The 12,288-nt window shown below is 40.1% G+C and overlaps 1 long non-coding RNA gene across 1 annotated transcript in view; it reads right to left on the reverse strand.

Moving 5' to 3' along the window:
• LOC121071499 overlaps window positions 1-6,596 on the reverse strand; it is a 31,955-nt gene extending 25,359 nt beyond the window's left edge. The window contains exon 1 of the long non-coding RNA XR_005820635.1: window positions 6,489-6,596. This is a non-coding gene — a long non-coding RNA (uncharacterized LOC121071499). The remainder of the gene's footprint in view (window positions 1-6,488) is intronic.
• Between the last annotated feature and the right edge of the window lie 5,692 nt (window positions 6,597-12,288).

The raw sequence follows: 12,288 nt of genomic DNA on the forward strand, positions 1-12,288 counted from the left end.
ACATTGTTACCTCTGACATGAAGGTTATGGAGGGCAATGCTAGACTGTCACCGCTCAGAGCTGAAGGTAAACTTCAACAGGGGAAATTAGACAGGGTTTGCCTTCTTTTTCAGCTCCTAAGGTCTCAGACAAGGTTGTCTTCTTGCCCTTGGGTTGTCTTCCTTTGGGAACTCCTTGTAAGGAACTGTACGACTCAGAGTTTGAGGTGCTTCCTCTCTGAAATCTCCTGGTAAATAGAGGAAATCAGAGCACAGCCATTTCATGTAGCTGTAGTTTTCCCTGTTTTTAATTTTAAAATTTTGTTAGAAAGTCTCCCAATATAAGAATTTTTAAAAGTATCCAATTAAGCTTACCAAAGTGATGAGGCATATGAACTACAGCTTTTTATTTTTATTTTTATTTTATTTTATTTTATTTTATTTTATTTTATTTTATTTTATTTTATGACAAATCTTGGTATATTGTGGTCTGAAGATTTCACCATGTAAAGCTTGTTTCAGATTTTTCTTTCCCCTCTCTGTCCAATTAAACTTTTAATGTTCTGGGTTGTTGGAAAGTGTGAATGGTAGTCAATCCCTTCCAAATACTCAAAGATTGAACTTTTAAAGTTTCATAGCTGTCTGATTTAAAAACAAAACCTAAAAAAGTCAGAAATTCTATATTTTTAAGACAATATTAACCAATTCAGAGCATCCAATTTTATGCTCTTTCTAACAATGTTGAAAAATGAAAAACTAAACACATTTCTCTCACCATTCTCCCTGTTAATCCTTACAGCTTAAATCTTCTCCCAGACTAAATTGGCTTTATAAATTTTGCTTTAAAAGACAAGCAAATAAATATAGAAATAAATTCTCAGTTCTTGAATGTTCATTTGGCTTACATTTTTAATACAGAGCCTATATGGAAAATTCAAACTAATAATATTTTGACAGAATTTTAAATTGCACATTTTGCTTATAGTAAGAGCTGTTGACTAGATTTTAAATTTGTAATAAATTTATACTGCTGGCTTAAAAGTTGTGGATTTTTGTCAGGGTGGAAGGCAAGAGGAACATTCTAAAGAGATCCTTTAACATACTGGGTGTTTTAGTCTTTCTCCTCTGTCTCCCTTCACCCGCACCCCATTGCTGTTCCATCACCTGCTCTGATGTTAATCAGACTGACTGGGTCATCTGCTTTTATAAGCTTGCTGGATTAATTCTTTTTCAAGGTCATCTGTGAATTGACTTTCGTAACCAATTATAAATTGGATGGCATTTTAATATTCTACCCTTTCCCTGAGCTTTAATCTAGAAGCAATGAGAGACAAAAAGAAACCCAAAGGAGTTTGCATTTTAGGAAGTAAGATGATGAATGCCATTATCCAATACCTTTCTAATTTCTCCTGCCCTGGACACCCTTATCTTTCCCACTAAGTTCAGAGGGAGTTGAAAAAATTAAACATCTTCCAGAAACAGTACTTTACTCTTTTAGTTAATATAACTGCATATGATCTCTGGAGAAATCTGTCAATATTGGTATTTGAGGCAGTTAAATCTTGATATTCAGAGTTCTGCACTGTAACGAATGCATCTCTATTAAGGTAACAGAAGCAGCTCTTTCTCTGTTTGATACTGCCTTTTGAAATTTAGCATAAAAAGCAATATTTTCCTTCATTTCATTTTGAAAGACTTTGAAAAATTTAGGAAACTGCTTTTGAGGCCTCACACAGCAATAAATTTTAGTTGTGTAATCAAAGATGTTTTCATTGATTTTTTTTTCCCAAACCCTATTAGATACAGGACCTTCAATTCAAAGGACACAGCTTACAAAGACCTGTTGAAAAGGATTTCTACTAGTCAAAGACTTCACAAGCATTTTCTAGATGTACACTTCCCAGATGGCTGTGTTTAAGTGCAACCATAATATTTCCTCTTAAGCTTCTTTTGACCTGATAATGCTAAATCAATGGATTTTCCTAGACTGACTCTTTGGCATGTTTTCTAAGCATAGAAGACACACTATAGCTTTCTGTTTGACCCCTCAAAGACCAGCAGTACAGCTGCCTCAGTTCTCCCAGACCAATGCCTTCAAAGACCTCCAAGACATCTCCCCCATCTTTCTCCCACTCCATAATAATCAAATCAGCAAAAGAATTTCCCCAAAGGTTTAACCACACACTTGCACTCACTTAACTATCCACTTCTTCAACTGAACCAAATAGTTTATTTCTTTAGTTAGTACAAGAAATAGATATCAGTTAAAGTTAAATGTGTTCTTGTTTTTGTTTGCGTACCACTGTGCAGTATTCTTTAGGATAAATTCAGGAATAAAATGAGGATGTCAGGATCCTTCTCTACTTATTCAGGGATTTTATTCCAAAATATCAATGCTAATGTGTTATTCTCAGTCTTTGTCAAGATTATTTTAAAGTATTTTTAAAAATTAAAAATGAAACAATAAATAGAATGAAAAATGGAGAACACTGTTGCAATAGAATTTGTTTTTCAAGGAGAATGCTGATGTTTGCCCAGGAGGATTTAGTTAGGGATTTCAGACTGTGCTACAGAAAGAGGAGATATGGTGTTATCAGTATACCTGATCTACAAAGCCAACAGAAAGCCTGGAAGTAGAATTTGCCTACTTTGCTACAGTATTTTGGGAAAGGAGTGAGTTTTGTTCAGATAAGGACAGTCTTGCATTATGGTTTTGTCAGAGAACCATGCAAAACTCTGGGTTTTGTTGGGCTTTTGTTCTAAGGCACAAACAGGAGGTGACAGCTGCTTAGTGTTTCAATTTTGTATTCACAAGAATTGCAAACAAAGAACAAAATAAACAGCTTATACGATGAACCTTTCTTTGTGCTTGATTTCATTGCTTTTCAGTGCTGCCTAGGACTTATCCATATAAAATCAAGACAATAAATTCAGTTTTTGCCTGTCTCCTTTTTTTTATACTTTCCTTTTGAAGGTATGTGGCAGGCAGATAGTGCTGGAAAAATAGCTGCTTGCTTCTTCTGCAAAACTTGTACAACACTGGTAACTACAGTGCACGTTGCCCCACGGTCAACAAGTCTTTAGCCATTATCAGGCAGATGATTGCAGGAATGAGAATTAGTCTGGACTCCTTGCCTAGACATAGGAGTGACATCCTGAGACTATTCAACTTAAAAATCAATGTGTTAAGGACAAAGAAGCAGAGGAGAGTCATATCCTATCATCAGTAATCTGTACCAGCCTCCCACCAGGTTGTGTACTTTTTTTTTTTTTTAATCCTTATAATCTACACCTGCTTATAAACTAAAGATAATAAGAAAGTTCCCTGTTATGCTACAATACTATATCAAATCCTTTTATCTTAAAAGCGTAAAGTAGAATTAGTCTTGCAAGTGCTGAAACACTAATTCCCCAGTAATTTCAGTAACCTACTTCTTCTTTGCTGGGTAATAGCCATTTTTCACTTCTGCTCTGTATAGTAACAAGACAATGTCAGAGTGAGATAGGTATTTTTTAAAGCATTCTTCTAAAATAGAAATGCTGTTTTCTCCCTTCTAAGAAAAATATTTTTGACATTCCCATTTCAATGTTTTCTCCAGAAACTATTCATTTTTGCTTTCTGATGTGCTTTAAATGGTATTCTAGCCTTTCCGAATCTAGTGGAAAAATTCACACTGCTATAAATGGAAGTAAGGATTTTGTTTTCCAAGTATGCACATTTATACAGTTGTTCTTTTGTGCACACGCTTGGGTAGACCACTTTAGTTCAGCTTTCAAGCATGTCTTTCACTGTTTTGCCATGATCCCTGCTCACTCAGCCCCTTTCCCTGTTTTTCAGGCACAGAAAGTTGCTTTAAATGGCACAAATTCCGTGCAGGGAGACCTTGTGCATTCAGGCAGGGGATCTATTGTTTATGTGCACTAGGGATAATCTATAAAACACACTGCTGAGTACAAGTTGGAGTCGAATAGGTCACCTTAGAAAATATGAGACAGCTGCAAAATATTTGTCGTTCCCATTCAGATATCAAAATGATGCCATTTTACCCACACTTTTGAATTTACTTTCTGTCAGCACAGGAGCAATTGAGTTTTATTCCTGCAAATGTGAATGACTTTTGAGGATGTTTGCACATTACATGTTGCAGCTCGACACAGGCATGGCATGGCACTTCCACCTCCCGAGGGGGTCACTGTGTCTCACAAAGGAGCCACAGAAGTAAGCAGCCCATGATGGGCAGAGTTATACACACCGCCAGGTTCAGTGTTCATTTAACAGTGCAATGTCCAAGAAAGGCAAGAGATGAAACGTCTGGGTGCACCAGGGGAATGACCAGAACCTCTTGAGTTGTCTTGGCCCTCCCTCTGAAGTTATTGCCCCTGGGCAGTGGGGAAAGGAGAGGCTGTGCATGGAGGGTGGTAACTTCTCAGGCCGACACACATTCAGGCTTCCTGTAAATCCATCTGCAAATGCCTTAGCTTGCAGGCACACAGACCAGGATGGGGAAGATGAGACGTGTTGCTGTCCCCCTGCAGCTCTGGTGATCTCTGGCTAGCAGCAGAGGCCCTGCGACCCACCTCCATCTGCCACCTCCATGTCTTCTGGCTAGGCCTGGAGCACAGGGATAGATCCAGCCTGGCAGGCTTCCTCCCCTGAGGCTTCTCCTCCCGAGCAGGAGGTACACAACTGCTCTTGGCCATGTAAGGGATGATTCCCAGCAGTCCCTGTGCCTTTCTCCTACCTCCCCTCACCCCTCTGCCCTCCCGTGAGTGAAATGGCAGAATTCAAAATTAAGAGTGGATTGGGAGGATTGGGAAGATCCATTTTCAGGGTCCAATATTTCTTTTGTATAAGAGGTCTCAGCCAGTGATGCAGCTACGCTACCCTGGCCTGGAACACATTTTGCACTGCAAAATAACTTTTTCTTACTTCGTAACATGATGTAAAGATGCCATGAATCTATAGAAAGTTATACCACAGACTGAGTGAGACTCAGAATGCCAAAAGCACAAAAAGGTCTTACTGACATTTGTTTTCCTGTCGCATTACTGGGCCCATGTGATCTAAGGCTGCAAGTCCCACATTTGTATTCAAGAGGTCATTTGTCACACACAGACTAATAAATTAGGGGGAACCTTAATGGTGACAAGCATAGAAGACTACTGAACAGTAGAAGCATTTCAGTCCCTCTGGGAACTGGGAGAGCAAGGCTTCGTGGTCCTCTCATCCAGTTGCCATAAATCCAGCATATCAGCAATGAATGTATTTAAGTACATCTTTGAACTGGCATTGCATATTCACATGCAGTTAATATGTGTGATTATACAAGTTTAAACTTAAAGTCTAAAGCTGGAGGTCTACATAAAGCCTACTTTTCAAGGAGAGATGTTTCATGTAACACTTGCTTGACCTTAAGAAAAAAAAAAAAAAGTAATTTAAATTGTTCTAAGATTTCTTAATCCTGTTTTACTTATTTGCCTGGGAGAAAACAGTGTCTCTTATAGACTTTTCTCATAAGCATGGGAGATTCCCCTCACATTAAAAATAAAATAAAATAAAAAAAAATATGTATATATATATACTGTATATGTTGTACAACCAATTATAATTAAACCAGGAAGCTAATCTTTACAGTGTCAGAAGGACACGATAAATTCTCTCTGTAGTGACTAATATGGCTATTCTGGCAGGGGGGATTCAGAACTGGAAGCTTTATCTCTTCTGGCTGTCTCCCTTGTCTGTCTTCCACCAAAGAATTGGCTAAATTAAAAATACTGACCCAGCCCCCTTCCTGTTTCCCCTGGAAATGTTACCAATTGTGAGCAGTAGCTTGAAGTCATAATTATTTCAGCATCTTTATTAAAATATAATGTTGAGATTTTAGCTGAGATTAAGTGTATTCATTTACCTAAATTTTATTAAAATGAACTATAAAGTCTTGGGGAATTACTAAAGAAAGTGATTTCTTCTCCTCCTCCCCCACCCCTTTTTTTTGGGGGGGGGGGGAATATTTAAACTGTAAAGAATAAAAAAATCCCTTTTTCATACATTGGTGCAAAGATCGGCTAAGACTAAAACCAATACATTTAAAAGTGGATGATTCTTACTGGCTTTACAGCAGCAAACATTACTATCCTGATCCTGAAGTGGCAAGAGGCAAACACAGAACATTTCAGCAAAAAGCACTGTTTCTCTAGATGTTTTGTGGAGAGCTCTTTCCTTTGTAAAGCAATCTGAATATAGCAGACAGATCTCAGTTTAGGATTGACTTCAAAGGAGCAATCTGTCAAATGCACTATGTTCCTAACTCAGCTGAGGATGGAGACATACTTAAGGGCTTTCTGTCTGGAAGTAGGAAGGAAAGGAGTTTTGCTGAGACCAAATCCCCAGTTAGTATACTTCCCGTAAATCAGAAAACTGATATGTAGTCAGTCTATCTTAAAAAAAAGAAAAAAAAAAAAAGAAAAAAAAAAGATAAAAAAAGACTGCTTAGTGATTAATATGCTTACTTGAATGTCAGAGATAAAAGTTCAAATCTTTCCTCTGTCAGATTGTGGAGCAGGGATATAAAGCAAAAACCCCATGCTTCTGGAAAAGATCAGGCAATCTTATGTAGGTTTCTATATCAGTCTTTTCTGAAAAAAAAATGTTACCACTGGATTTAAAATACAGAAATAATCACTGCAGCAGAACTCTGCTTTGTTGTGAAAAATGCCTTAATATTCAGGCTACAGGACTTCCCTGATGTGCCCTTCTACCATCCAACTGCATTCTGTGCAAGACTTCCTGCAGTGGTGTGACTGGCTGTTCGATTCACCTGTGATCAGAGGATAAGAATAATACAGGAGGGACAGTTCTTAACTTTGATGTCAAGGTGTACATGGGGGTCTAGTGGGAAAAATGTAGATTGCTTTACAGGTAGGAAAAGGGGAGTGTTGGGGAATTGTCTCTGGATGGCTAAGCACAGCACAATGGAGGTTTTGAAGATCCACTCTTGAACCAGAAATGGTAGACTGATGCCTAAAGTCCTTTGTAGATACATTTGAGTGCTCTCAAGGTAAAATATGCAGGATGGACACTACACAGTCAGAATGGAAAGGAATAGGATGGAAATTCTGTGTAGAGAAAAACTCATTGCCTCCAATCTTCCCTCCATGTGAGGCCACAGTTGCAGTTCCAAGAGCCTGCAACCTTATCACTAAGCAGTCTCCTCGTGCCTGACCTCCCTACCCAGGACAAGTCTCTATGGCATGCCCACACTGTCCTGCAGGAGCAGACATAAGCAGGATGTGCTCTGTCAAATAAGCACATGGTATTTGTAGATGACACACAGTAACTATTGTTCTTAGTTTGTTTATGCTTTATTCTCTGTCACTCTGGTAATTTATTATTCTTGGTCTGATCCTTATCTTTTACTGACAGACTTCAGAATCATTTCTAGATCTCTGGGTGGGGAACAGTTTGACATTTCTTTTCCAGTTAAGATTGATATCGGATCAGCAGGGATGGGTCAAGCATTTGTAGCTCTCATTCCTTTATTATATATTAATATTCAATTGTCTCTAACCTCTCTAACCTTTCCTATTCAACTAGTATTAAACCAAGGCCCTTTGAACCAAGTGCCAAGTGGTGCAGCTGGATTGCAGGCTGTTGCCCTGAGTAATGGGCAGCTAGAGGCACGGCATGCCTCCCTCAATGCTACTGCTTGCCCTACCTCAAAAAATGTTACTGATTATGAGCACACCACTCAGGGAATTTGGTCTGCCTGTACTGTCCATCGCTGGCTAAAATAAACTGCAGATTCTAACCTCTCCCGCACCTTATACTACAGTCAATGAAGGCTGAGGAACAAATTGCTGTGACTGGGCTTTTGTACCACATAACATTTGACAAAGTATATGGTGGTTGAGGTCTGAAACTAGCAGAGCAGTGATGACAGACCCTCCCTTTAGGGAAAACCCATGGACACAAACAATCTTCAAGGGCAGCCTATGGCTGGCATTGCTCTAAATGAAGCCAGGAAGTGAGGCTACTGTTTGTTCTCATAGGTTATTATTCATGATTTATTTTAAATATGGTTATATGATTTTTTTTGGGGGGGGGCTAAACAATAGTTAGGGCTTTATTTTATCATATGAATAGGTTACATATTTTTCTCAATGATGCCCGGAATAATAGGGGACAAATAATAACAAATGTCCATATATGGGCAAAAGAGTCTGGATCTGCAGGTCACACGTGTGCACACAACCCAATGGATTGGCTATACACTCAGGTGGGAGCTAGTACGCCTAGTTCTAATGGAGACACATAATGGTTGCATGTTGTCTGCAGCTCTGTGATGTTAATATTGGTTAAATTTGCAGATATTTTCACACAACCTGTGAAAATAAAAGGAATCCATGGCCTGTGACACAACCAAAACACAAAAATAACATTACAATAATCATAACAACAAAACCTGCTTGTGGATGAAAATTGCAAGATCAAGTCTACTTTGTGGGTACATAGCTGTTAATGTTCTCCTGGAGAAGCTGGCAGCCCATGGCTTGGATAGGTACATGCTTTGCTGGGTTAAAAACTGGCTGGATGGCCAGGCCCAGAGTGTAGTGGTGAATGGAGTGAAATCCAGCTGGCGACTGGTCACCAGTGGTGTTCCCCAGGGGTTGGTGTTGGGGCTGATTCTCTTTAATATCTGTTGTGGTTTAGCCCGGCTGGCAGTCAAACACCACACAGCCGTTCGCTCACCCTCCCCCCTCCCTCTCCGGGATGGGGGAGAGAAACGGGAAAGTGAAGTCTGTGAGTTGAGATAAAGACAGTTTATTAAGACAGGGAAAAGAATAACAACAATAATAATAATAATAATAGTATTAATAGTAATAATGTGTACGAAATAAGTGATGCACAATGCAATTGCTCACCACCCGTTGACCGATGCCCAGCCTATCCCCGAGCAGCTGCCCCCCCCCCTCCACCCCGGCTAGCCACCCCTATATATTGTTCAGCATGACGTCAGATGGTATGGAATACCCCTTTGGCCAGTTTGGGTCAGCTGTCCTGGGTCTGTCCCCTCCCAGCTCCTGCTGCATCCCTAGCCTGCTCGCTAGCAGGACAGAGAGAGGCTGAAAAGTCCTTGGCTTGGTGTAAGCACTGCTCTACAACAATTAAAACATCAGCATGTTATCAGCGCTCTTCTCATTCTAACCCAAAACATAGCACCCTGCCAGCTACTAGGAGGAAAATTAACTCTGTCCTAACTGAAACCAGGACAATATCTTTATTGATGACTTGGATGAAGGAATTGAGTGCACCCTCAGTAAGTTTTCAGATGACACCAAGTTGGGGGGCAGTGTCGATCTGCTGGAGGGTAGGAAGGCCCTGCAGAGGGACCTGGACAGGTTGGATCGATGGGCAGAGGCCAATGGGATGAGGTTCAACATGGCTAAGTGCTGGGTCCTGCTCTTTGGCCACAACAACCCCATGCAGTGCTACAGGCCTGGGGCAGAGTGGCTGGAAAGCTGTGCAGAGGAAAAGGACCTGGGGGTGCTAATTGTTGCTCACCTGAACATAAGCCAGCCAGCACTGTGCCCAGGTGGCCAAGAAGGCCAATGGCATCCTGGCTTGTATTAGAAATAGTGTAGCCAGCAGGAGCAAGGAGGTGATCGACCCCTGTACTCTGCTCTGGTGAGGCTGCACCTCAAGTACTGTGTTCAGTTTTGGGCCCCTCACTACAGGAAGGACATCAAGGCCCTGAACGTGTCCAGAGAAGGGCTATGAAGGTGGTGAAGGGCCTGGAACACAAGTCCTGTGAGGAGCAGCTGAGGGAACTGGGATTGTTTAGTCTGGAGAAGAGGAGGCTCAGGGGAGACCTTATTGCTCTCTGCAGCTACCTGAAAAGAAGGTGTGGGGAGCTGGGGGTCAGCCTCTTCTCCCAGATAACTAATGATAGGACTCGAGGAAATGGCCTCAAGTTGTGCTGGGGGAGGTTCAGGTTGGAAATGAGGAGACATTTCTTCTCAGAAAGAGTAGTCAGGCATTGGAAGGGGTTGCCCAGGGAGGTGTTGGAGTCACTGTCCCTGGGGGTGTTTAAGGAAAGGTTGGGCCTGGTGCTTAGGGACATGGTTTAGTGGGTGACATTGGTGGTAGGGGGCTGGTTGGACTAGATGATCTTGGAGGTCTTTTCCAACCTTAATGATTGTATGATTCTATGTATAGAATATGTGACTGTGTCTTCTGAACTGGGTTTGCTAAGCAGAAGCTTGTTTTATTCTTTGTGGAAACAGTTGGTCTTTGGTTCCCAGCATTTATAGACTTTAACTTTAAAAAGCTTTTTTTTTTTTTTTTTTTGTGAAAACAACATTCTCATAATGTCATAACAGAGATGATTTATTTATTTAATTTAAATTGTGAAAGACTGTCACTACTGCTAAGATCTTAATTGCAGCATGAAAGAAATACAGCTATGACCCATCCATCACTTAGACCTTAGCCATTTCTGGCAAGTAAACACTTCTTTACTTAAAATATAATTTTAATTTCCTGCTTTAAGTAGACATGGATTAACACCCCAGTTCTGAACACTCCACATCCTGGAGCATGGGAAGTCCAAAGGCAAATGCCAATTTTGTTTCTTGAGCCCATCTCTTCAAAATTCACTCCTTCCAGAGTATAACAATAACTTCCTTGTGATTTTTATGTCACGTAAAATTTTGAGATCCTAGGTACTATTTTATGAGTATAGAGCCATTTAAGACAGCTAGAATAAGTATCTCTGCACACATTTGAAATACAAGTACAAAGAACAGCACTGCTTGTCTTTTTAAACAGGAAAACAAACAAACAAACAAACAAACAAACATCATGCTGTACAGCAAGTTCTTCTGAAATCTTCTCCGTCTATAGGACACAAGTAATTTAAAGTCTCTGCTTCTATCTTTTGCAAGCAAACAATGAGGTACATTTGAGACATTAGACCTTCTGGAGAAGGAAATGCTTCAAGAAAGGGGATTATTTATAAAGGGAAAAGGGGAAAATGCATCAGTAAAGTGAACTAAAACCTTTTTAGACTGTCCAGTCTCACAAAACAAATGGCAATAGATATTTCAATAAAAGGCACGCTTAACTCTTATGACCTCCACAACAATTAATTCACTAGGCTCAGAATACTCTTCTTTCCTTTTATTTTTTTCATTCTGAATTAACTGCTTGTGTAGACAAGCATCTGCTGCCTCTCCATTTCACAGCTGCTCTCTCTTGAATTTATTCTTACTAGCTTGTATTCCTTGCCTATTTTCAAGCAAATACTTCAAGACTCTCTCTTAAATGGTCAGTCTAGGCAAAATGCCAGGAAGTGAAATCACCTCTTTACCACTAGATTTCCTTCTATTTTACTTTATTTCCCTAGGAAAGTTTGTTTCATTCCAAATAATCTGCCAGTCCCAAAAGCCTGTTAGATAATTGCAGTTCTACAAGCAGATACTAAAAGTATGGGTTTTCTTACTTCAAATAAAAATTCATTAATTTTCCAAAATGTTTTTAGCTTGGTAAAACTTGTTACAAGATTAGAAACCTATAATAGGATATAGGTGAATTTGAATTAACGGCTCATTCTTCTCTCTCTATATTTTTTTTTTTTTAATAGGATGTGAGGACATCAGAACTGCACACAACATTTTCCCAGACTTTTGAAACCTATGACTTACAAAGCCTGCTGATAACATCGCTATGGACCAGAAAGGAAATGGCATAAAGAAGGTGTAAAGCTCATTCTGACAATAATGCTTTTTGAGGATTGCCTTTGAGCCACAAAATTGCTTTAAGGCTTTGACGGCCTCTCAGTCCATAGTGTGTCTCCCACAGCTGCCTATAGGAATATGATTGAGGAACTGTACGCAGTCCTTACAGGGTAACTATCTTTTATTTTATCTGTCGTTGTTCTTATCTTGACCCCATGTTGACAGCGCTGCATTGCCTGGAATCAGACTGTTCTGGGGGCTGCCCAGCTGTGCAAACACGCTGGTCACCACCATATCACGTACCAGCACACATGCAGGGATATGGCCCCTTGGCTCCCTCTGCTTCTCCTAGTGCTTCCACACTAACGAGCAATATTAAATCTCCTGTCTTCTTTTGATTCCTTCCCTATTCTCTACTTTTATCCTGCCTACTCATTTTATTCTGTGCAGCAGCTCCCCATTCCTTCAACTTAACCCTTCACTATACTCTCAGCCTTATTTTAACACCACACTGCTTGGGTGTCACAGAGGTGGTGTCAGACATTATGAGATCAATGACAGGAGTAATATTTGC

This window comes from Cygnus olor, chromosome 5 (assembly GCF_009769625.2).
Source record: "Cygnus olor isolate bCygOlo1 chromosome 5, bCygOlo1.pri.v2, whole genome shotgun sequence".
Classification (NCBI taxonomy): domain Eukaryota; kingdom Metazoa; phylum Chordata; class Aves; order Anseriformes; family Anatidae; genus Cygnus; species Cygnus olor.